The sequence below is a fragment of the Carya illinoinensis genome, chromosome 3 (assembly GCF_018687715.1).
Source record: "Carya illinoinensis cultivar Pawnee chromosome 3, C.illinoinensisPawnee_v1, whole genome shotgun sequence".
Lineage (NCBI taxonomy): Eukaryota > Viridiplantae > Streptophyta > Magnoliopsida > Fagales > Juglandaceae > Carya > Carya illinoinensis.
The window spans coordinates 15,484,250-15,510,000 of NC_056754.1; the positions used below are offsets into that span (position 1 = coordinate 15,484,250).

At 38.4% G+C, this 25,751-nt stretch overlaps 1 long non-coding RNA gene and 1 pseudogene across 1 annotated transcript in view; both read right to left on the minus strand.

Moving 5' to 3' along the window:
* Positions 1–17,257: 17,257 nt before the first annotated feature.
* LOC122304544 overlaps positions 17,258–25,751 on the minus strand; it is a 35,970-nt pseudogene continuing 27,476 nt past the window's right edge.
* The window catches only part of LOC122303449, a 4,470-nt gene continuing 3,870 nt past the window's right edge, over positions 25,152–25,751 (minus strand). The window contains exon 2 of the long non-coding RNA XR_006240686.1: positions 25,152–25,751. This exon is cut by the window's right edge and continues 603 nt beyond it. This is a non-coding gene — a long non-coding RNA (uncharacterized LOC122303449).

The following is a 25,751-nucleotide window of genomic DNA, read 5'->3' on the forward strand; positions in this document are numbered from 1 at the left end:
GTAAGAAATTGTATACAATGAGGAATGTCCTCTAGTTCAATAAGAGTATCAGTAATGCCTAATGCTTTTTTTCTTGAGACGTGAGCAGCTTTATTCTTTTCTCTTCCAATATGCTTAACCGACCATTGATCAAAAGATGCCAATAAAGTCCTAGTTTCTGACACAATCATTCCAATGCAATTCCATTGTTCCTCTGTACTCTTAATCCCCTGTACAATTTAAAGTGCATCACCCTCTAGTATAATATTCCAAAATCCCAAATCCTTGCAAAAAAACATAACTGCCTAAAGAGCTACAAGAGATTCTGCTAGGAGAGGATTAGGAAACAAATTACATTTCATCCTCAAAGTTGCTAGCACTGCTAGGACTGTTCATCCGAGCCGGATTTTTTTCCGGCCTGGTCCGGAACCTGTATACTCGAATTCCGGTTCTGGGTTTCGGCTAGGATTAAATTCGGGCCGGAACCCGCATCATTAAAATTGGATTTATCCGGTCCGGATTTGGGTATGAAACCCGGGTTCCATATTCATAACTCGGTTAATGGGGTTTGTATATAAGCCTCACTACTCTCGTTTGTCGTATCCCGTCTTCTCTCTCTCTCTCTCTCTCTCTCTCTCTTACAGGCGAAAGAAACCTAGCCGCCGTATCCTTCGATTCCTTCGTTCTTCAGACCTCACTAGTGCCATATCTCACCTGCGATGCCCTACGTCTCCCTCCCCCCCAATTCACTTTCTTTCATCTGCTCTCTCTCTCTCTCTCCCTCTCTCTCTCAACCCTAGCTACGAAACCCTAGCCGCCACCATGATGATCTCAACCCCCCCTCTCTTCGCCCACCAACACACGCATACCCATCAAGCTCTCAAACCCATCTCACACCGACATCCATCTGAGCCTTCTAGACCCAGTAAGCCTCTCCATTTCTATCTTCATTTGGGCATTTTTTTGGTTCTCACTGGTCATTCAAGTAAGATCCCAGTCCTTTTGTAATTTTTTTTTCTCATTCTTCAACCTTAGATGTAAAGGTTTAGTATTATTAGGAGTAAAGGTTTCTTTTTTTTGTTTGGGTTTGGTTCCTATTTTTCCTCATGGAGCGAAATGGAGACAAGTTTTGGTTAAGAGTGAGATTTATCGTTGGGAGGCAAAAAAAAGTTGGGTTTTTGGTAAAAAAGGGTTGAGATCTAGATTGATTTCTGGTTCAGTAAAGATTTCCAATACTAGCCACAGATTCATTTATTTCATGTTGGAGATTTCTATGAATCTATGTGCTAGTATTGAAATGGTTCGAACATCTTTGGTTTTGTGATCGGTGGAGGCTAGAGTTCTGGTTGGACTTTCCTCTGTTTTGTGCTTTGTGAAAACTTCCTTGGATCGAATCCTTTGATGTTTTTTTATAGCTCAAGCACTGTATTTAATGTTTGAATCATGAGTTAGCTTGAAGTTTATTGGAGAAAAACGTAGTTATCTGGTAAGTTCCTCTATTTCCATGCACCATGCTTTGTTTTCGTCGTTAAGTCAGTACTACACTATCTTCAAATGTTAAATGGAGGCTGCATCTCAGTTTCCCTAGTTCTTGAATTATATTGGTATTTTTTTCTCTCCCTTTTTCCTTCTTTTCATATATATATATATATATATATTTTTTTTTGTGGCTGAAAGGACAAAAATGAGGGAATCTCCCAACTTATAATCATACTGGCATGGGAAAGAAAAAATAAAAAAATATTTCTACCTAGCTCCATCACTACCAAGTTCATTATACAATTATTAACTTCATTAACAATTCTTTGTTTCCTAATATTAAAACGTAGCAGAAAGGGTCAACTTCCCACTCCACTATAAAGGATAACCTCAACATGATTATGCCCTAAGCTTCAATTATTTAGGTTACATTATTAATTTTCCCATTCTACATGATTAGTGGTTGACAAGAGAAACATGTTTATTTTTTTATTAAGGGCTTTGCAGTGATCAGATGTGAATGGGGTGCATTTAGTGATTGTATTATAGCCGTTGATATTTGGAATATCAACCAAGTACTTCATGTTTGAGCTACCCAGTGATCTCCATTTCTGTTCCTAAGATAAGCGTGAAGATTTCTTTGATTAAAAGAACTTATCTGCTTATATTAAGACAGCCCAAAGCTGTGTAAATCATGAGGTTAGAAAATGGACTGTCCTTCTTACAAATATAGGTAGAGACCCAACTCATAAAGTGGAAAACAAAGTTTAATATGTGTAAATATGCATGTTTGATAGAATCCTCAACAGTAGTAGTGATGGTCTTGAAAATCACATAGATCAATGATAATGATGGTTTTTGGGCATATGCATTCTCTTAAGAAAATGAGATCATTTATGGAAAGAGCTGCAATTTTGTGCCACTCAGGGTCCATGTGAATAGATGGAGTGCTTATTCATGAGTCAACATCTACTTATTTCACAGTACTTTTGTATTTTTGCATGCACTGACTGGCTGAAGGTATCGTGTCTGATCAGAATCATCAATGCCTCTTATGGCATGGTATCAGAAATTGGATTCCTGAAAACTGTTGTCAAGAGTGTAATAAAGTTATTCAATTTACAGAGTTCATGTTGCAAGTCTCAACCATAAATCCTAAGATGCCTGCAGCCCACATAGGTATTCTATTCAAACGTGTCTAGACACAAAAAATAGAGAATAAATCTATATGCTTAACCATGTTTCTATGAAATTCTGGGTTAGATCTATAATGTTTTGATGAGAATGTTGATTGCTTTTTCATTCTATTTTGTTTTTTGCAGGATCACTTTCAGGCCAATCACTTTGAGGTTGCGATTTGGTGTGGAAATTAAATCACTGATTTTGTAATTCCTATATTGTAATTTAGTATTTCGTAATGTATTGTACAAATAACAAATAATATAATATATAGTGGATTGTATTGTAATGCATGCATACTTGCATAGATGAATCTTAGATTTTTTTTTGTTTTGTTTTACATGAATTTTTATTGCTAGGCAAATTAAGTGGAACTTTGATATATAGGAGTTGATGATATTTTTCAACCTCTAAAGTGCACAATCAAATTTATTCTTTTGTTTTTTATAAAAAAATCAGAGCTGTGAAAATATTGGATACATTTAGGCTTTTATATGGGCTTTTTTATTTTTATTTAAAAAAAAAGGATTTGTAAAATCCGGATTCATCCGGGTTCTAGCCCGTTTTTGACCCGGGCTAACCTAGTTCGGGTTCCGGGTTGGGTCTACCCGGATTTTCGGGTCGGAACCTGGATAAACAGGCCTAAGCACTGCACCTTCCCAGTCACGGATCATTTCCCCAATTCCAACCTTACAATGAACTTTATCAAATGCAGCATCCCAATTTATTTGAAGGGGACCCTGAGGAAGAGCCCCCCAGTCTTCATTCACATCCTTTGGTCTTCCAATAGAATTTTTGGTGGGTTGCTCAAGCTGTTTGAGCTCTTGCAATTGATCCTTAGATTGTTGCACTAGTTTGTTAGGGTAAGTGAATTTTGCCTTGAAGACAAATTTATTCTTTCTTGCCCAAATCTTCCAACAAATCAATGCCAACTCTTCCATTTCCTCATTAGTTAAGTTACCAAACATTGCTTCCACCATATCCTTGAATGCCTAGCCTTGAACATTCCCATTGTTTAGTGTCTGTGTCTATAAGAGGTGCAACTTTTGTATCTTCATGGAGGAATTTGATTAAGCTTTGGGGCTTGAAAGAATAAGGTTGAGGAATGTGTTTACCAAACTAGATACTAACTATGTCACCATTGCCTACTCTCCAAAATAAGCCTTTTTCAAGTAGAGGTCTTGCAGCCAACATACTTTGCTATATATAGGAAGGATTCGTTCCTAGTTTTGCTTTAGATACGCAACATGTGGGATGTATTTGGCTGTAAAAACCTATGCTATTAGTGAGTGTGGGTTCTGTATAAGTCTCCAACATTGCTTTGCTAGCATTACAATGTTCTCAAAATCCCTAAACCCAAGACCTCTTAAGTTATTTGCCTTCCTCATTTGATCCCAACTAACCCAATGGATTTTATGCTCCTAAGCTTGGTGACCCCACCAGTAGTTCTTCATAATCTTATCAAGTTCCTGAAGCAGGTGCTTCGCAAGTTTTAAAGTTCCCATGCAATATGTAGGAATTGCTTGGATTACTGATTGAAGCAAAACTTCATTACCTGCTTGAGAGAGAAATTCTATTTTCCAGTTACTTAGTCTAGTTCTCCCCTTATCAATTACACCTTTGGAAGAACTTGATCAAGATATCCTTACACAGTTTGGTTCTCACCTTATCTAATACCTACTATGCTGGTGATGATACCTTTTGTCTCTTCTCTTGTATTCTTGCTAAAGTAAATTTAGGTCTTGTCCTTATTCCATCTTTGACTCGAGGTTTTCCCATAAGAGTCTAGAAGATTGAATAGCCTACTCCATTCCAATGAGACATCCTTGCAAAAAAGCAAGCTATCATCTGGAAAAAAGTAATTGGTTAATATGAACCTACCCTCTGGCCATTGGAAAGCCAATAATCAAACCTCACTCTTCAGCTTTCTTGAGAAGGCTACTAAAAGTGTCTAAGAAATGGATGAATAGGTTGGGTGATAGTGGATCGCCCTGCCTTATATCCCTTGATGGAGTACGTTTGAAACGTACGTGAAGAGTGGTTTGAAACATCCATTGCCCATATTGGTCATGAGAAACCACTGAAGAGTTCACTGATCTCATTGTCACCAATATTAATAATCAACCATGAGTCAAAGGTTTGGAGATAACAAGGTCTACTCTAATTCTCAAGAATTTTCCCCGACCAAGCTCCTCATTATCAACACCCACCAAGAGGATATTACCGATGGCTGAACTAATGAGTTCACCCATCTCCCTTTGTCATGCCAACTAAAGGAAGATTATGTAATTGAACCAAGAAAGGTTCATACATGAATTGAATCTCATTAGGTGGTAGACTTCCTTGAAATTCCTGGAAGCTAACCAATTGTCTATCAAAAGACAATGCCTTCCCTGTAGGACTTTTCCTTGTCAAAAACATTTTGAAATCCTACAAGAAATATGTTCTCTCCCACCTCTTTGAAAGTAACTCATCCCACTGAGTTCCAAATCTTGGCCAGTGTTGATTTGAATGCCTCTTTATTCACTGCTTTCTCATTTATGATCAAGGCTAATAAGCAGTGCCTTCCTCTAGATTTAGAGACATTGACAACATCTTCTGATAATGCGATCACTTGAATTTCTTCTCTTGTAGGTGTTACACTTTCCCATGTCCTTGTTAATTCTTCTGCCATCCCTAAAGACCTGTTAAGACTAAAGTCTAAGGGACTAGAGCTTGTTCAGAGGAAAGCTACGAAACCTCACCCTTCTCGGAAGGAGAGGACATCTTTTTTACCCTATTGAAATTGCTAATTCATGTCTCTATATTTTGATGATTAATCCTTGATTGATTATCCTGTTTGAATAAAATTATGGAAACAAATGTACATGTTTATGAAAATCTAGAATCCCATTCCAATCGTAATTTGAAGGGAATGTGGATTCACTTCTAAATAGGTAAGAACTTGCATTCCCAACTCTTGGAGAATGTTTTTTTTTTTTAAATTTTATTTTATTTTATTTTATTTGAGATGGACATATGTGTGTGTGTGTATATGTGTGTGTGTGTGTGTGTGTGTGTGTGTGTGTGTGTGTGTGTGTGTGTGTGTGTGTGTGTGTGTGTGTGTGTGTGTGTGTGTGCCATTTTCTATTTTTTTAAATTACACAAGTAATTTCATTTATATATAAAAGTAAGGCTTACTAGGCTAGAAAGAATAAAAAATGGATAATTATTTATAACTAGCACGCATAAATCTAACTTTTTTTTTTTTTTTTTATAATTGTTTTGAGCAAACTTGCTTTGAATTAAAAGAGAATATAAAAGTAGAGGGCTGGGGACCCGGCAAACACTCCTTTACAAAAATTGCAGTGCATACAATAGAAATTAAAAATAAATGGGCAATGGGACCAATAAATTAGACTCAGCCCCTTGTACCTTGTCCAAGCTAAGGAGGGGATCACTACAATAGCGGTTATGAAATCAAATTGGTGAATTTGTCGAGTGCGCTTATGATCCGCATCCACCAAAGAAGCACTGCAACCATATGTTCTGGAATCGTTGACGAAGATCTTCACATCCTTTTCTCCCTAGATTCTCGCTTGGGAAAAGTTGTATACAACATAACTAGATGGCTAGAACTAGATAGTCTGGGTTATTGGCGGCCTTTAGGAGAAACATGCAACGAAGCCAGCATCTGTGCTACACACGCTGGCAAGGATGGAACAGAGGGGTCGAGATCCAAAGGACCTAGAGGTGGAGAGTCCAATTGTATCGTTTCGTGTGGTGGTAGGAGGCCAGAAAGCGCACTGATGCATAAAAACCTGCACGTATAGGGCAACGCATGCCAATCACATAATGGTAATTCGGCAGCTCATCCATCAGGATTTTGAAAATTAGCAGCTAGCGAGCACAATGGTAGGGTGTGTGTGGCAATTTGACAACCGGAAAGTGACATATTAGACATTTCTGATCTAGTGGAAAAAATAACAAAAAACCGGTGACAAATTGGTGAAACAAAGTGAAAAGGCTACTATGTAGAGGATGAGGAGGAGGAGCAAGCTCCTCCCTCCCCTTCAGCAATGGTTTATGACAAAGGTTCCAAAGAGAGAGAGATTTCAGTTAAGAAAGCTCTAGATGGAGGATACTAAGAATATTAGCAATGGTATAGGCAAATATTAATGCAAACCAATATTTAGCTAACAACCCCATTAAATCTACTAACTTGATGACTATGCAGCTCATAAACTATTTCCCAAAAGTTCTCCCTCCATCTTCATCTGTTATAGCCCACTCCACAAAGGTTTCCATTGTCTCAACCCTCACACCCAACAAGTCTTCATATCACAACATGTCACTTTTGACGAATTTATCTTTCCCTTTGCGACCATGTCTCCCACCAATCCTCACACTCTCTCTGATTTTTTCTGCTTTCTTGAGCCTACACTCCTTCTCTTGCTTCCTCCTATTCTTTTTCTACAAATTCTTCCTCCATCTCTGCCCCACACTCCAACTCATCCTTCTCTCCATGTCTCCCCTATGCAATTGATGTTCATAATCACATCCCTTCGCCGCCTCTTGTTACTCTACCATTGTCTACTCTTCCCTCAAGCACATCCGCCACTTTAACTCCGCCAATATTTGATACCACTTCTCCTCCTCCCATTGCAGCCCTAGCCTCTTCCACCCCTCCTGGAAATTCTCATCCCATGATGACACAGACCAAGTCCAGTATTTTTAAACCTAAAGCCTACCCTGTTCACACCACTCTTCCTTGCTCTGAATTTTTTCACTACCTTTTAATCTTAAATAACCATTCAACTTCAAATATGCATCTAAACGCCCTGAGTGGCTTGCTACCCTTAATGACGAAATGCAAGCTCTCCAAGCCAGCAAAATTTAGCACTTAGTTTCATGCCCTTCTCAGAAGAATGTTGTTTGCTACCGTTGGTTTTCTTCAGCAAGCTTTATACTGATGGTTCTCTTGACAGGCATAAGGCTCGCCTTGTTTTCAAAGACTACACTCAGCTACCTGGCCTTTATTTTGATGAGACCTTCAGTGCAATGGTAAAACCAACTACTGTTCAACTCATATTGTCCTTTGCTACCATTGCTGGTTGGCCTCTTCGCCCACTCGATGTGAAGAATTCATTTCTTCACAATTCTCTTCATAAAGAAGTTTACATGGATCAAGCTCCTAGTTATACTATCCCCATTATCATGCCATCTCCACAAAGCTATTTACGGATTGAAACAAGCTCCTTGAGCTTGGTTTCATCCCTTTAGTCATTTTTTACGTCAGTTTGGGTTCTCTAGCAGCCGAGCCAATTCCTCTTTATTTATTTATTTTTTTATCATCAACCACTTTTAACTATATATCTCCTCTTATACATAGATGACATTGTCATCACAGGCAACAACTCCACTTTGCTCAAGCAGTTCATCACTCATCTTGGAAACGAATCCTCCATGAAAGACCTTAGCCAACTTCATATTTCTTGGGTATTGAAGTTCAACATGCCTCTGCTGGTTTGCTCTTCGGTCAATCCAAATACGCTTTTGATTTACTTGCTAAAGCCAACATGACTAACTGTAAGTCCATTGTAACTCCCATGCTTTTAGGACAACATCTCTCTGCCACCGGCTTTGCCTTCTCTAATCCTACCAAATTTCATTCTCTTGTGGGTGCACTCCAGTATTTAGTTATTACTCTCCCTAATCTGGCTCGTAGTGTCAACACCTTTTGCCAGTTCATGCACTCTCCAACTGAAGATCACTTCAGAGCTGTTAAGAGGATCCTTCGGTATGTAAAGGGCACCATTCATCTTGGCCTTAACATCTCCTCTCATAGCTCTCCTCATCTTTCAGCCTACTATAATGCTGATTGGGTTGACTACCCCAACACCAGGTGCTCCACTTTAGGCTATGCTATTTTTTTGGGCAACAATCTCATTTCATGGAGTGCAAAGAAACAACCAACGGTCTCTCTCTCTAATGCATAATTCGAGTATATGGCTCACTTATCTCCTTCATGACCCCGACATCAACCTTGCAGTACCTGCTACTATTCTCTGTGACAATAAGAGTGCTATTTTCATGTTTGCCAATCCAATCTCACAAGCTCATTCTAAACATATTGCATTAAACTATCACTTCATTTGGGAACAAGTTGCTGTTGGACTTCTACAGGTCAAACATGTTCCTTCCTATCTGCAATTGGTTGATATCTTTACTAAGAGTGTGTCTCATTCTCAATTTGTTTTCCTTCGCTCTAAGCTCACCATCTTGCCTCCACCTCCAATTAGCTTGAGGGGGGTGATAAGGATATTTGTTGTGTAACATTCCACTTTCTTGAATTGGGTCTTCCATGAGTCTCATCTCTGATTCTTCACTCTCTCATTTTCCCAAGTCCTGACCCCCAACTCCTTTCTCATACGCAGTCTCGACTGTCGAGCTCCAGTCTCTGTCGCTTTCTCAATTGCATCTTCACTCTTAGTCACATCTTCACTCTCTCAGGTAAGGATTATCTTAACTATTTGGGTTAGGGTTTTGATTTGTACGGTGTTTTGAAATGATTCATCAGATGTTGGTAGCTTGTAAAAACTAGATGCAAGAATACTTGTAAGAGTTACATACGAAGGAAGCTAGGTCAAAAGAAATTTGAATGAACCATGATAATTTAGTTTATGGTACCATCGGTATCGATAGGCCCTGTAGTTATTAACTAGGGATCAAAACTAGCAGCTAAATAGTTGGGGCCTCACTGATCGAAGGTCTAAGCCTAAAATCCCATACAAAAGATTAAAGAAATCAAAACACAAAGTGATCATGGACAAAAAGGGTTTATCCTTTTTAGCTTCGATGGAAAAATTCTTTTTATTATTATTATTGTTTTTTTCGTGTTCAAAACTCCAAATGGTGCTTTTCCAACCACTAATTTCCACCATGCAGTAGTCCGTAATTCTGCTGCTTTACTACTAAATCTCGCAATTCAGTTTTATTTTGGTTTCAGCAATGTGGGTGGGTATTTTGATGTTGTCTATATCTTGTTAATTGATGATTCTTGTGGACTCTTTCCTATATTCCTACAATCATTTTAGTGAGGAGTGTCCATTTGTGCTCAGTTTTAAGAAGTTTTCTTGTTCAGCCTTTGAATTGGGAAGTCTTTTAGATTTAAGGGGCAATAATCATGATTATTAAAAAAAATAAAGTGGTGTGTTTAGTAGAGTGGGGTAAATAAGTTCTTTAGAATTCACCAGAAAAGTGGTGGATAGAAAATGAAAGGGTGGTGAGTTTAGGTGTCTCCATCACTGATAGAAAATGTCAATTGAGTAGAATATTTCAAAGGTGCTATATCTAGTTTGCAAGACACATGATGCAGCAATATCATGACCTATGGAAAAGGAAAATGCAAGGGGTCCCGACACAATGTCCAAACAATGTGTTCCGACTATTTGTTTTTTTTTTTTTGCTTACGTAATGATTAAAGAAGTGTTTTTTAATGATGTTGTAATTTTTTTTTAAAAAAAAAAAAAAGTTTTAGGGTAAGAAAAAGATGAATGAAAAAAATAATAAATAAGCAAAACAAAAAGTGAAATACACTTCTTACTCATTGTATGGAAAATCCTCTTATTGCAATTACTCATTGAAAAAGTCTACTTACAACTGATGGTGGAACCCCCGCGTCATCGTGTCCCACGTGGTAGCATAATAAAAACAACGTCATTTTTTCAGTTTAATTCAAACGAATTCAAACGAGACCCTCATTATCAGATAATCCCATTCCCATCGTCTTCCCTCCCTCTTCCCCATTCCCCATTCCCATAGTCTTCCCTCTAAAAGCCAGCCTTCCACCCCCTTTCATCCCAGTCAAAACCATCATCCCCATTCCCAACCATTGTCGACCCCAAGAACCCAGTGGCTTCTCTGACTGAGTTGGACAACAAAGCCAGTGATTGGTTGTGGTGATTCAGATTCGTTGTGATGATTCATTGTGACAAATTTCTATACGAAGCTAGTAGCTATTCGTGTTCTCCACGAAGCCGGTGGCTCCACAAAGTCTCCATGGGTCTTCGTCTTCTCCTTGAACCCAAGAGGCATGAACCATGCTCATGGGTTCCCAAGGGCCATGAACCCCATTTTAACCCACAAACTGACAAACTCGATTTGAACCCATGAACCCCTTTCATCTTCTCCACCCAAATCGTACCGAAACCCTAGAATAGCCTCAACGGCCTTTCCCCATGTCTGGTTGTTTTCCTCCCTACCACTTACTCCTTCCCCTCTCTCCCTCTCTCTGTGTTTCATGGAGACAATGAAGACTAGTCAAAACTTCCTTCCCAATGTGAATTCTTGCGAGGGGAAGTAGGTTTCTGAAATAGTTGCTTTCTTGTTTGCTTTGGTCATACAAAAGTTGGGAGGAAACACTGAAAATAGAGCCAGAACAAGTTTCATCCCCATGATGGCGTAGTAAGGCAGAACATTAGAGACCTGCAGGTAACCTTCACCCCTCTCGATACCAAAGCGGAAATGGGATGACATTGCGATGGACTTTGTATTGGGTTTGCTAAGGACTCCCAATGGGAAGAATTCTATATGGGTGATTGTTGACCGTCTGAGCAAAAGTGCCCATTTTTTGCCAGTCATGAACACGGACAACTTGGGAAAGTTGACAAGACTGTATGTGAAAGAGATAGTCAAGTTGCATAGGATACCCAAGTCTATTGTATCAGATTGGGACCCTTTACATCCCACTGTTGGAAGAGTTTGCAAGCTGCAATGGGCACTAAGTTGAAGTTTAGCAGTGCATATCACCCTCAGACTAACGGCCAATCTGAGCATACCATTCAGACACTTGAAGATATGCCAAGGGCTTGTGCTTTGGATTTAAAAGGTAGTTGGGAAAATCACCTATTATTCATAGAGTTTGCATACAACAACAGTTTTAGCTTCCATTTAGATGGCACCCTATGAGGCTCTATACGAGAGGAAATGCAGATCGTCATTGTACTAGAATGAGGTCAGTGAGAGCAAACTTTTTGGAGCAAAAATAGTTCTAGACATGAAGGATTAGGTCATAATTATAAGAGACAAGATGTCAGCAGCTCAGAGTCGTCAGAAGAGTTATGTTGACACTAGGAGAAAAGACCTGTCTTTTGAAGAAGGTGAATGGGTATATCTGAAAGTTTCACCCATGAAGGGCGTTAAGAGATTTGGAAAAAAAGGGAAGCTGAGCCCAAGATATGTCGGCCCATTTTAGATATCAGATAAGGTTGACCATGTAGCTTACAGGATTGCATTACCGGAACATTTTGCAAATGTGCACGACGTGTTTCATGTGTCGTCACTGAATAAAAGTTTTGAGCAGCAAGAGCCAAGGCTTGTCGACCCCGGTAGAATCTAACTATAGCCTAACCTTACCTATGAGGAAGTGCCAACTCAAATTTTGGATTGAAAGGGGCAAAAGTTAAGGTCCAAGACAATACCCTTGGTGAAGGTTTCATGGGGAGACCCGATGGCTCACGAGTTCACTTGGGAGAGAGAAGAGGACATGAGAGACTCGTACCCACATTTGTTTGAGTATTATTGATTGTATCTCTTGTCTCAAACAAGTGTTGGGTTGTATTTTGTAACTGTTTTGCATTTATTGGATTAAGAATCCGAAGTTTCAAGGGCAAAATTTCTTTTAAGGGGGGTGGTTGTGAGCACCCAAGTTTGTGTGTTTTTATTTAGTGGGATTTTTGTATTATTATTGTGGGTTTAATTTTTGGTGCGTAAGGAGTGAGGAATTCGGGCCAGCCCAAGTGCTGGTGAGCCCACAGTAGAAGCAAACAAAGATTTAAATACCGTACTATACCGGCCAGTATGGCTGGTATATGCCTTATCAGCCACTGGTCCGATATAGGTATTATACCTATTTCGTACCGCCCCAAATATCGGCCAGTATTTCGGCCTTTACATTTTTTTTCATTTCTTCAAACTTCAAGCTCATTTTTTTATCCCCACTTCAGACTAGGCCATTTATAATTTATATATATGTATGTATTTACGTATAATTTATTCATATATAGACTATTATTTTAGAATATAATTTTTATATAAATTTATTCATATATCGACTATCCCGAAATGGTACACGAAACGATACCAGTACCGAAATATTTCGTTCCAGTGCCTTGACCAGTATGGCATCCAGTACGGTATTCAAAACTTTGGAAGCAAGCCTAGCCCCTCTATTGTTAAACACTGGGTTCCAGCCCCTCTATTGTTAAACACTGGGTTTTGGACTGGGGTTTTAACCCTAAGTCCATCTCTTTCTCCTCTCCCCTCTAGAGCCACGCAATGCCCCCCTCCCCTCTGAAATTTTTTTTTCTTCCATTTTCTCCCTTGCATACCACAGCCTACATCACCGCCCACCTCCTCCATCGAACCACCACCATATGTAGCTAGCCTGAGCTCCTTGTCCTCCACCTACTGCCACCATCTCGCTTGCCCAACTCGTGCCCAGCCACGTTGCAAACTAGTGAGGCTTTCAATGTGGCAACTGCATTGCCGCCATCCACCACCAGTGGGCCACCTCCACATGTCGGCATGGTCCCCTTCTCCTGCCACAATCTACAGCCACCTCCCCTTCCCCCAATCCAAGCCTCCATTGTTGCCTCCCCCATGAGTCTCGTTTCCCTCCTTTTATATTTTTCCTCTACTTGTCGTTGCCGCGGGCTAGTCGGTGTTAGCCATGTGTGTTCAGCTTGGTCTTCCTCCACCGCCCATATTCCCTAATCATAGTCATGGTTGCGTCCCTCGGTCACCACCCCACAACCTATAAATAGACCTTGCATCCCCTCCACAACCTATATATAGGCTGTGCATCCCCATGCTCAACTCACCTCCAAAGCCTTCTCTCATTCTTTCAAATCGTATCCTACCATCTTCCTCATCCTCCAATCTGCTTCCCATGGCCTTTGGAAAATTTTCCCCCCAAAGCCGCCGCCTTCAGCCATGTTCTAGTGGTCGTTTGACCAACCTCTAGTGCTCCCTTAACCCATTCCCGACTTCCTCTTCCCCGTTATTACCCAGCTTGTGAGCTAGATCCCTTTATGGCTACTGCCCCGCCATGAAAATCCCCTCCTCCACCCATTGTCACCACATACCTTCCGTCCTCTAATTTTTTTCAGGTTGTAAATCTCACTATTTTGACCAAAACTACCATTGTCTCCACCGTGCCGCCACCTTTCGATGCTCACGCACGTGTGCTCACGAGATCTCTTTGATGGCACGTGTGATCATCTAGAAATTTCATTCTGCGTAGTAAGTAAAATTCTAGACTGACCTCGAATTTCTAACGCCGTGATAAATTGTCTTGTGCAGTCTGGTTGTGTTGGATTTGTAGGCCAAGGGCCCTATAAAGTGTTGGGAAATTTCTATTGTAGTTGGTGACTAGGGGTGTAACTGGTCAGGTCTGGTCCGGTTTTGGACAAAATTTAGGATCGAACCGGTATGCATCGGTTTTGTATTTTCTAAAATTAATTATGCGTCGGTTACCCTCCTAAACCGGTTTTACCGGTTTTCAGTTCGATTTTCTGATTTTAAGGTGGTATATTATATATATTATATAATATATTATAATATATGTAATATAGTATATTATAGTAAATAATACTATAGTGATAATATATTGTAGTATATTATAATTGTATTATAGACTATAAAGATATATTATAATATATAATATATTGATGTATTATAGTATATTATAATATATAGTGATATAGTATTAGTATAACTATTAATACAATAAACAAAATGATATAAGATTTTAAAATTTAATATTATATTAATTAGTAATTTATCATATAACACAAAACTACTTTATATATAATTATATATTATATATAAAAATTATATACAATAGAAAAAATTAAAATATATATATGAACCGGTCCGATTCGGTCCGATCCGGTTTTTGAAAAAGAAAAATAAAAACCGTACCGATTTTGACCGGTTTTAAGAAAAATAAAACCAGTACCAGACCGAACCAAATTCGGGACTGGACCGATCCCACCCGTTTGATCTGGTCCAGTCCGGTTTACCGATTTACCGATTTTTTTTTACACCATTATTGGTGATGGAATTGTGGGCCAAGAGTCGAATGAAGCATTGGGAATCATGCGTAGTTAGAAAACTACGTATTGGTTGGATTAATAACAATGGAGATATTTGCATGTGAGCAGTGTGTTGTTTGTAAATTGTCATGCCATCCAATTCTGCCTATTCACGCATCTATATTTTTGTGTTGATACTTGTTTGGCATATTATTGATAAATGCTCTGATTTTTGGATGTTCTGTGAAATTTGAGAAATTGTGTTTTGGTGTAAAAGGATTTAGAGTTATTTTATGGGTGTGTGCATATCACGACCCCAAGCCAAAATGAAGTATTATCTCAATGGAACTCTTTTGGTCACTCGGGATCATATAAAACTGAGTCATGTAGACTGTCGCCAGACGATAGTAGGCTCATCCAAGACAGTAATGCTCTTGGTATGACTCTATGGTCCCTCTGCTAGCGGGGCCTAGAGGATGTTTGGTTATGTACCTGCTGAGCATAGAGCTAGACATCGCTCATTACGAAGTCACATATACGGTCGTTATCCGTGCTGTGACGGAAGGAGCCAGAGTGTGCCGATGGTCCCTAGGGGAGACCGTGGTGCACACCATAATCAAATGTTTATTTTCTAAATGAAAATGTTATTTTTTGCGTTTGTAGTTAAAATGATGTCCTTTTCTGTGTAAAATTATAAAGAATTGGTATTTTGATCTTTTCGCATTATTGCTATTTTTGTTGGTTGTTTGCCTCGTGATTGAAATGCTTGGTTGTGGATTGTGTTTTCTTGCTGAGATTGCAAAATCTCATGTGGTGTTTTCACCTGCAGTTTCATTTCATGAAACCTTCGATGTAGAGGGCAGATTTGAGTATGATGGACCGACCCCACCAGAGGAGTGACAACTTGGTGTATTCTTATTTTGTAATTTGAGAAATTTTCCTTTATTTTACTTCAATCAGTTAGATAATTGTATTAACTTTGTGAGGATTTTTTTTTTATTGGGTTGTAAACATTAACTTTCTTGTACGTAACTTGAATCTGCCTTTAAATTTTTCCACTATGTATATTTAACTTGTACACATATTTCATGTTTACACATAGTTGCACTCAGGGATGGGGTGTGTGACCCATGTGGCCATCACACCGGTGTCGCGACTCCCACCAAATCACACGTGGGGGATGAGGGTGACACAAATAATGACACAAGTAATGGTCTGATGCTTATGTATAATGTATTAACAATTTGAATGAAGTCGATTGAAAATTACTTATTTGGTGATTATGAAGTTCCTTAATTATGGCGTTTCACAATTTTATTTAGAACTTTATTTGGCTGTTATCTTCTTTAACTTGATAATTTTTTCAGATAAATATGGATTTTTTCAAGTAAATGTTCTGGCTGTTTTCTTCATGTTTGACGCTGGAAATGTCCTTTGTTTCTACTGCTGACTGCTACTGCTTTGTGGGTCGATTACTTCAATCAATAAGTTGTGGATAAATCATGAGGTGGCAATATCAAACTAATACTTCAACCCTTTTTGATGTGGTTGCAGTTGCTGGAAAGAAGGCGATCTTCATGAAGTTGGGCTTTCGTAGTAGGTCCAGAATTCCCTCGAAAGATTACACTACATAGGAACTATAATTACGGAAAATAGTTATCTATTGAATATGCTATTATTGACAGTAGATTTTACTTACATGAAAATGTAAGACCATCATAGTATTTTGGTTATTGTGTTTGTCAAAAGTATTGGACTGAAAGTAAGATAACCAAAGATCTCATGTTTTGTGTTGAACAGATACATCCACTTTAAGTGAAATTGAGAGGATCTTACTCTGATCATAACTGATGAGTTTGTGAATTGTGTCATCTTTACTCCTAGCTGCTGCCCTTTTCGGGATGTGGGATGTTGTATTGTTTGGTGCTTCTCCAAGTTTGGATATTTGGAATTGGTAAATTGTATTATGCAGCCTTTTCTTTAACTGTAATGATTCTTGCAAACATCAGTCCATTCATAGGTAAATGCCACAACAAATTATTCATCTTGTCAAAAATATTATAATGGCTAACATGAGAGAATTCTCAAAGATTCCAAACTCAGATATGTGAAGGTTTCCACTTTTGAAAACAATTTGAAAATTTTAGTTTTGACCAAATTTAGATTGAGAACTCAGTTTCCTAATTTGAAAGATATTTCATCTCAATTTAATCCATTAAAATTGCTTGTCACTCGCTAAACTAATCAATTCTAAGGATAAATTAAATTCCCAACAGCTAGCAGCTTTGTAATGGCTATATAAATTAAACTAATCAATTCATGAAGTTGGGTTGTGCTTCATTTGCCATTTTTTTGTATAGAATTAATATCATCATTGTCATCATCATAAAATTATTTTTAATAAATAAAGGGGTTGGGTCGGAAGAGCTGATTCTTCAGTGGTGTATTCAATTCTCGTAGTAGGGTATTAATTCATCGGAAAGTGCCTTTTCCTAGAATCTTTTTTCCAGTCGGGTCGGGCCGGGCCGGGCCGGGCCATAACATTAAGTTATTGCGACCGGGTGAACAGGTCCTAGTTTTATTGATACAACTCATAGAGGCATCGTCCAGTACATGACATTGACAACAGCCACTTTTACCAAGCGGAATGGAAACTAAAACTAACAATTAAGAAGAGAAAAAAGCACCTAATCGCATGGAACAAGAAAAATGCAGCAATGAAAAGACTCTTGCATGTGACCTAGAAGTAAAACTTGTAGGAAAAGCTACACTTCGATGTACAAACTACGAGGCAAAGTTCGTGGAATGTTACCCTAGACTAGATCACACTGAAAAAAGAAGTAGGGCTAGGAGGGGTTGGAATATCCACAGTTCCTTCCAGCATAAGTAGAACTTTCTTCATCGATGGCCGGAGTGATGGCTCATCTTGAATGCACCAAAGTCCTAATTTAACCATTCTCTCCAACTGTTTCTTGTCAACCTCATCATCTGGCCCGACTAATTTATCCAAATCGCTAGCCTCGAAACAGTGGTAGGCCCAGTCTTCAAGAACAGCTATATCCTCTGGTAGACTTCAATCCACACTCTTTCGTCGACTGATGATCTCCAATAACACAATTCCATAGCTGCAAATGTAAGGCCCCGGTCCTGTATGGGTCGGAGAATTACTACCTGTCACTTATAAACTTGCTTCTCATCAAATCTAAAAATCCTTAAAGACTTCGAAAATAATAAACAATATCATTTTCCACAACTAACGCTTAATGATGTCCATATAGTCATTTCCATGAATAATATAAATCAAAGGGTCCACAATTTCCCATTTGTCCCAACAACATAACCGAAAAAAAATCCGTAAGTCTTACTAAGTTCAGAAACAATAACAACTCTAACGAACAATAGAAAGTCCTTTTATTAACAGTACCCTAAAGAATTCAACACTCTATTCCCATCATCTGAACCTTCCACATTCACATTCACAAATTTCTATTCTTGGTTCTCAGTTGTACCATGCATATCATCTGAAAAATATTTGGAGATAAGGGGGTGAGTTATCAACGACTTAGTAAGCAAAGCACATATACTAGTGTGTACAACATGAGCATTTTCATAGAGTTTCATATGTAGGAAACAGAAACATTTCATTTTCATATGCAGATCCTAAAACATATTATCAGAAAAAAATAGAGCGCCATTTTAATCTTTTCATATTTGGAATAAAACAACTGTTTATATTCAAATACACTTTGGCATAACATAACTGATCATTCTCATCTTATCATAACATATTGTATCGTATCGAATCATATACCATGTTTAACCCCCGTGGTAGGGTTGTGCTATCCCCAGTGGCAAAACCAGGCAGTATCATATTGTGAAACTTTCCCTTTTTCAATCTCGAAGCCTCGAGTGTGCACACAGGAAAGAACACATAAAAGACCATTTTGTTTCCAAAGTGGTTGCACTCATATCATATCATGTTGGTACCAACCATATCACGTGAACGAGTATCATCATATCAGAACCCTATTCAGAATCAGAAGAAAAACAGATAAGCATGCCAAAGGTTTTACATATTCATATCATATCAAAGCACGTGCTGAACACATTCATATCATTTTCTAACAGAAAAAAAATAACTTTGCAGAAAAAAAAAGGAAAAAAAATAGAAACCGAGTGGAAGAGCGAACATCTGAAATTGAAAGAAATCTACCAGAGAAGAAGAAAGAAAGAAAAGAAAAGGAAAAAAAAAAACAAGAAAATAAATACCCAGGAAAAAAAAGAGGAAAGTGAGAGAGAAGAGATCTGGAGAGAAAAAAAATTACTGGCTTACAAAATGCTAAAAAAAAATGCAGCAAGAAAAACACAAGGAAGGTAGAATGGCGTGAGAAGGAAAGAGCCTAATGAGAACTGAAAAGGTCTGAAATTGAGAGGAGAAAAAGAAATGTGGAACTTGAAGAAACTGAAACCAAAAAGTGAAGAAAAGAAAACTGATGGAGAAGGAAAATGAGGCTTTATGCCTTACCTGAAACGACACCACTTCAAGGGATAATATTAGGCTTTCCTCTAACATGGGCCACGGCCTGGGCTTTACATCCTTCCCCCCTAAAAAAAAATTCCGTCCTTGGAATTTACTATATGATATCAAAGCTCTCGTCAAAAAGTCGTGAGTGTTTATCTCGCATCTCTTCCTCAAGTTCCCAAGATGCTTCATTTGCAGCGTGATTATTCCATAACACCTTAACCATAGGAATGGTCCGAGTCCATAATACATGTGCTTTCCTTTCTATTATACAAATTGGTTCTTTAGCATAAGTGAAATCTTCTTGAATCTGTAATGGCTCATAGTCAAGAATGTGAGTGGGGTCGGGGATGTACTTCCTCAACATGGAAACATGGAATACATTATGCACCCCCCGCTAGAGATGGTGGGAGTGCTACCCGATAAGTCTCCTTATTCTATTTGGTAAGTCTCCTTCTTATTCTATCTTGCAGACTTTTAGTTGTCTCTATTACCCTTACCTTCATGACTATGCAACTCATAAACTACCTCCCAAAAGTTCTCCCTCCATCTTCATCTGTTACAGCCTACTCCACAAAGGTTTCCATTGTCTCAACCCTCACACCCAATGCGTAGTTTCCATCACCTTGTGGTAGTTCATCTTCAGGAGATTGACCAAAGGAGTCGTCACATGGGAACCTAGGTCTCACCATCTTCGCTTGTACAAATGCAACCCATTATTCCAACTCATTCCTCCACTCCTAAAACATAATCCAAACATCTTTGGAGATTAAAGTCTAAATTTCTAGTACCACACCTAAGTGACTTTTGGTTTTACCCAGAGCCGATTTGCTCTCATACCACTTGTGGCGCCCTCGACCCCCACGTGTGATTTGGTAAGAGTTTCTATACCGGTGTGATGGCACATGCACACATCCCATCGCAGAGTGCAAGTGTCTATAAACATGCAATATGTGTACAAGTTAAATATACGCATTGAAAAAATGTAAAGGCAAATTCAAGCTAAGTACCAGAAAGTTAAAGTCTACAACCCAATTGAAAGAAAATCTTCACAAAGTTAATATAGTTATCCAACTGATCCAAGTAAAATAAAGGCAAATCTCTCAAATCACAAAATAAGAATACACCAAGTCGTCACTCCTTTGGTGGGGTCGGTCCATCGTACTCAAATCCACCCTCTGCATCGAAATGTACGGTTCCATGAGACGGAACTGCAGGTGGAAATACCACATGAGATTTTGCAATCTCAACAAGAAAACACAGTCCACAACCAAGCATTTCAAACTCGAGGCATACAACCAACAAGAACAGCAACAATGCAAAAAGACCAAAATACCCTTTCTTTATAAATTTACACAAAAAATGACATCAGTTTAACCACTCACGCCAAAAATCACATTTCCATTTAGACAGTAAACATTTGATTACGGTGTGCACCATGGTCTCCTCCCCTAAGGACTGTTAACACCAGAGCTGCCACTAATCTATGTTTCAACTCTTGGAAACTTTCCTCACACTTTGTTGTCTATTCAAACTTGGTATTCTTTCTAGTGACTGCAGTGAGAGGAAATGCTATCCTGGAGAAGCCATTAATGAATTGACGGTAGTAACCTGCCAATCCCAAGAAACTTCTAACCTCATGAACATTCTTCGGTGCCGACCAATTTAATATTGCTTCCACTTTCCCTGGGTCCACTGAAATACCATCTTTTGAAACCACATGCCCCAGAAATGCGATTGAATCTAACCAAAATTCACACTTCTTCAATTTAGCAAATAACTTTTTCTCTCTGAGTGTCCCGAGTACCATCTTCAAATGTTCTTCATGCTCAATCTTGCTTTTGGAGTATATCAGTATGTCACCAATAAAGACAACCACAAACTTATCTAAAAATTCATGGAACACCCTGTTCATCAAATCCATGAATACTGCTGGGGCATTAGTCAGGCCAAAAGGCATGACCAGAAACTCATAATGACCATAATGAGTCCTGAAAGCTGTCTTAGCCACGTCTTCCGCCCTGATCCTCAATTGATGGTACCCAGATCGAAGATCAATCTTAGAAAATACCTGAGCACCTTGAAGCTGATCGAATAAATCATCTATACGGGGTAGTGGGTACTTATTCTTTATGGTCACTCGATTAAGCTCCCTGTAATCAATGCACATTCTCATCGATCTGTCCTTCTTCTTCACAAAAAGAGTAGGAGTTCCCCAAGGTGACACACTGGGCCTAATAAAACCCTTGTCTAATAAATCTTGCAACTGCTCCTTGAGTTCTGCTAATTCAGACGGTGCCATCCAGTAAGGTGCTTTTGATAGGGGTACCGTGCCTGGTACTAAATCAATAGCAAACTCTACCTCCCGCTCATGCGGTAGTCCAGGTAAATCTTTTGGGAAAACCTCTGGATAATCACTTACGTATCTGTTCTAACTTCAACTCCTCTTTTGGTGCTTGTACCATGCAAGCTAAGAATCCCAGACAACCATCACGTATCAGTTTTCCAACCTGAATGGTAGATATGGTGGGTAGATGCAACCTCACTTTCGACCCTGTAAATCGAAACTCACTTTCTTTTGGTGGTCTAAACACCACTTCTTTTTTAAAACAATCAATACTAGCATGGTAAGATGCCAGCCAGTCCATACCCAAAATTACATCAAATCCAATCATGTGAAACACTATTAAATTAGCTGGCATTAGTCTTCCTTCAATTGATAAAGGACACCCCGATAAAATCTTATCACAGACTACCGAATTTCCTGTTGGGGTCAAAACCACTAACTTGTGCTACAACTTTTCAGTTTGTAAAGTGCAAAATTTAGAATAAGCCATGGAAACAAAAGAATGTGTCGCTCCCAAATCAAATAACACAGTAGCGTTATTAGAAAACAAAGAAAGGGTACCTGTCATCATGCTCATCATTATCCAAGAACTAAAATATTAAAGTTTTTAACGATAGCCAACACTTAATAACTTAAAACAAATCAAAGAAGTCATACCAGCAATCACATCACTCCTGTCTTCCGCCTCTCTAGGAGTCAATGCAAAGACTCGAGCAGGTGCAGTAGGACGTTGATTACTACCTTCTAGTGTCCCTCCAACCCTGGGTGGTGGTGGTGGTAAAGGGGTTTTGTTGCTATCCAAATGTAACGTGCAGTCCCTAAGATAGTGGCCCGATTTGCCACAACGGAAACATAGGCCTGCCTCCTTCCTGCATTGTCCAGCGTGCACTCGGTCGCATGTTCTACAATGATATGGCTATTGGTTACCCGGAACTGGTCTCTTACTCGAGCTACTACCTTCATTCCTCCTTTTCCACGATCCTTGGTCCATGCCAGAATGATACCCAGATGGAGTAGTCCTCTTCCTTTGCTTATGCAGTGCAGCGCTTCTTTGAAGGCTTCGCTCAAACACTATAGCTTTATTCACCATCTTTGAAAAATTTTGGATTTGGAAACCCACCACTCGCTCATAAATCTTTTTGTTCAGTCCCTGCTCAAACTTACGACACTTCTACTCCTCATCTAGAAGTAGATATGCAGCAAAACATGCCAACTCCATAAATCTGGCTGCATATTGGTGAACTGACATAGCTCCTTGGACCAGAGTGGCAAATTCCATAGCCTTGTCATCTCTAACTGAGCTTGGGAAAAAGCGCTCCAGAAAAACATGCTTGAAGTGTGTCCAACTGACTATTTCTATCCGTTCAGCTTCTCTGATGGTTCTTTCAGAAATCCACCATCTTCTCGCCTCTCCGGTCAGCTTAAGGTGGCGTAAGCCACCTTCTGTTCATTTGTGTAGGTCAAGACTCGAATAACTCCTCAATATCTTGAATCCAATCCTCCACCAGAGTTGGCTCACCCCTCCCATCAAAAGAAGGGGGGTGCAATCGGTTGAATTGTTCCATGGTACAGCTTCCTTCATTATAATTGTGTTGGCGACCTAGGGGATTCTGCACGAGATCATCAATTAATTGGTGTGCCGCTGCTCAAAGTACCTCAAAAGCACTCGGGTTTGCTTTCCTTTCATTATCGGTTGCATTCAAATCCGACATACTTTGTTACCAACGACGAGGTGGCATCCTGAAAACTTGAACCTTTAATAAATGTTTCCAAGATATAGAGTTTATTTAAACATAAAATATAAAGAAAAGAAACAGCGGAAGCCATAAAGTAAACATATATATATATATATATACATATAATACTTTAGAGTTATACTAGCACCAATAAAATAACAGCAAAAGGATCATGCAACATTAGTATAGCTCTCTCTTCAAAATATAAACGTTTAACCCCATCAATTCTTTGTATAAAATTTTCCAGAATCAAAACAAACCTCAACTATCATGAAACCAACTCATAAACCTATATATTCTACACCTCAAAATCATTCTTAACATCTGAAAATTCTAAGTCCTAAAATACCAACAAAAATTATTTCTTATCGTCCTCTCCAATCCACCATCAAATCTGAAAATAACTTTCAAAAATTTGTCTAAGCTCCAAAATCTCACATACCATAGTTTACAGAACTTCTAACCTGGCTCTGATACCAACTGTAACGCCCCGGTCCTGTATGGGTCGAAAAATTACTACCTGTCACTTATAAACTTGCTTATCATCAAATCTAAAAATCCTTAAAGACTTCAAAAATAATAAAAAATATCATTTTCCACGACTAACGCTTAATGATGTCCATATAGTCATTTCCATGAATATCATAAATCAAAGGGTCCACAATTTCCCATTTGTCCCAACAAAACAACCAAAAAAAAATCCGTAAGTCTTACTAAGTTTAGAAACAATAACAAATCTAAGGAACAACAGAAAGTCCTTCTATTAACAGTACCCTAAAGAATTCAACACTCTATTCCCATCATCTGAACCTTCCACATTCACATTCACAAATATCTATTCTTGGTCCTCAGCTGTACCATCCATATCATCTGAAAAATATTTGGAGATAAGGGGGTGAGTTATTGACTCACTCAAAAATGAGTAGCACTAATGCTATCCCAAGTGCAGGAGGATGTCGTGTAATAATTAGGAATAAATTCCTAGATCGTCTCCTCAGGGAAAGTTGCTTAAAATTAAACTTGTTGAAAAAAATGTAAAAAAAACCTTCACAAAGAGCAAACAATAGGATGATATGTATAATGGATGGAAGAGGTTACTAGTCATGGACTAGATTCATATTTTTAGATGTTTGATTGTCGGATTGAAATGTAAATGACTAACAAATTAAATTCAGAGATTAATAAAATTAAATTAAGAATTAAACTAGATTGGAAAGTAATCAAAATATGCATTGAAAATTGAAAATGCGTAAAACCAATATTCTAGGGTTTATCATTGTATCACAAATTCTCAATTTAAACCATAACAATTGTAATCACTATTAAAATGAAAGCTTAATGAAACAATAAAAATAAATAACATGAAATAAGTAAACAACAATTAAATTACCCAACTAAAACAAAAACAAAAGCTCTCTACCAAACCCTTATTGCAATAAATTAAACTAGTACACTTAATTAAAAACTTCTAAAACAATTTCTAATACTTAATGAAGCTTCTTCTAAACAGAAAATAAAGAAAATAAATTAAGAAAACAAAAAAACTGAAACTTGCTGCTCCTTCTAAACAGAAAATAAATTAAGAAAACAAAAACTGAAACTTGCTGCTGCTTCTAAACAGAAAATAAATTAAGAAAACAAAAACTGAAACTTGCTGCTCCTTCTAAACAGAAAATAAATTAAGAAAACAAAAACTGAAACTTGCTGCTCCTTCTAAACAGAAAATAAATTAAGAAAACAAAAAAAACTGAAACTTACTGCTCCTTCTAAACAGAAAATAAATTAAGAAAACAAAAACTGAAACTTGCTGCTCCTTCTAAACAGAAAATAAATTAAGAAAACAAAAACTGAAACTTGCTGCTCCTTCTAAACAGAAAATAAATTAAGAAAACAAAAACTGAAACTTGCTGCTCCCGAAAACAACTTCAAAGTCTGAATGAAAAGCATAAAAAAAACTTTAAGCTAAGCTATCCACGCACTGAACTCCTACTCAACTCCCCTATGTCTGAACGAAAAGCATGAAAGAAAACTTTAAGCTAAGCTATCAAACTTCGAAAACTAACTACTGCCCGAGAAAAAAAAACTCTCCCTTTGTGTTGCTGCCTCTAGCTCCTTAAATACTCATCTCCTGCTGTCCAGCTTAAACGAAAGAAAGAAAGAAATAGAATCTGCTGCTGCATGTGCATGGTTCTGTTCTTTTCTGCGTGTGAGCTGGTGTGAATCCACTGCATGGTCCGAGTGAGTGGGTGTGTGAATGTTCCTGCTGTCATGCATGTGTGAGTTTCTTTTTCTTTGCTGCAGCAGCTTCCGAGTGATCTGCATGTGTGTGGTTTGTTGAGTCCAGATGTGTTTGCACTTTTCATGTGTGCATGTGATCCGAATGAGGCCATCTGCTGTAAAGTGCTGCCCAACCGAATGTGAATGGTCTGCTG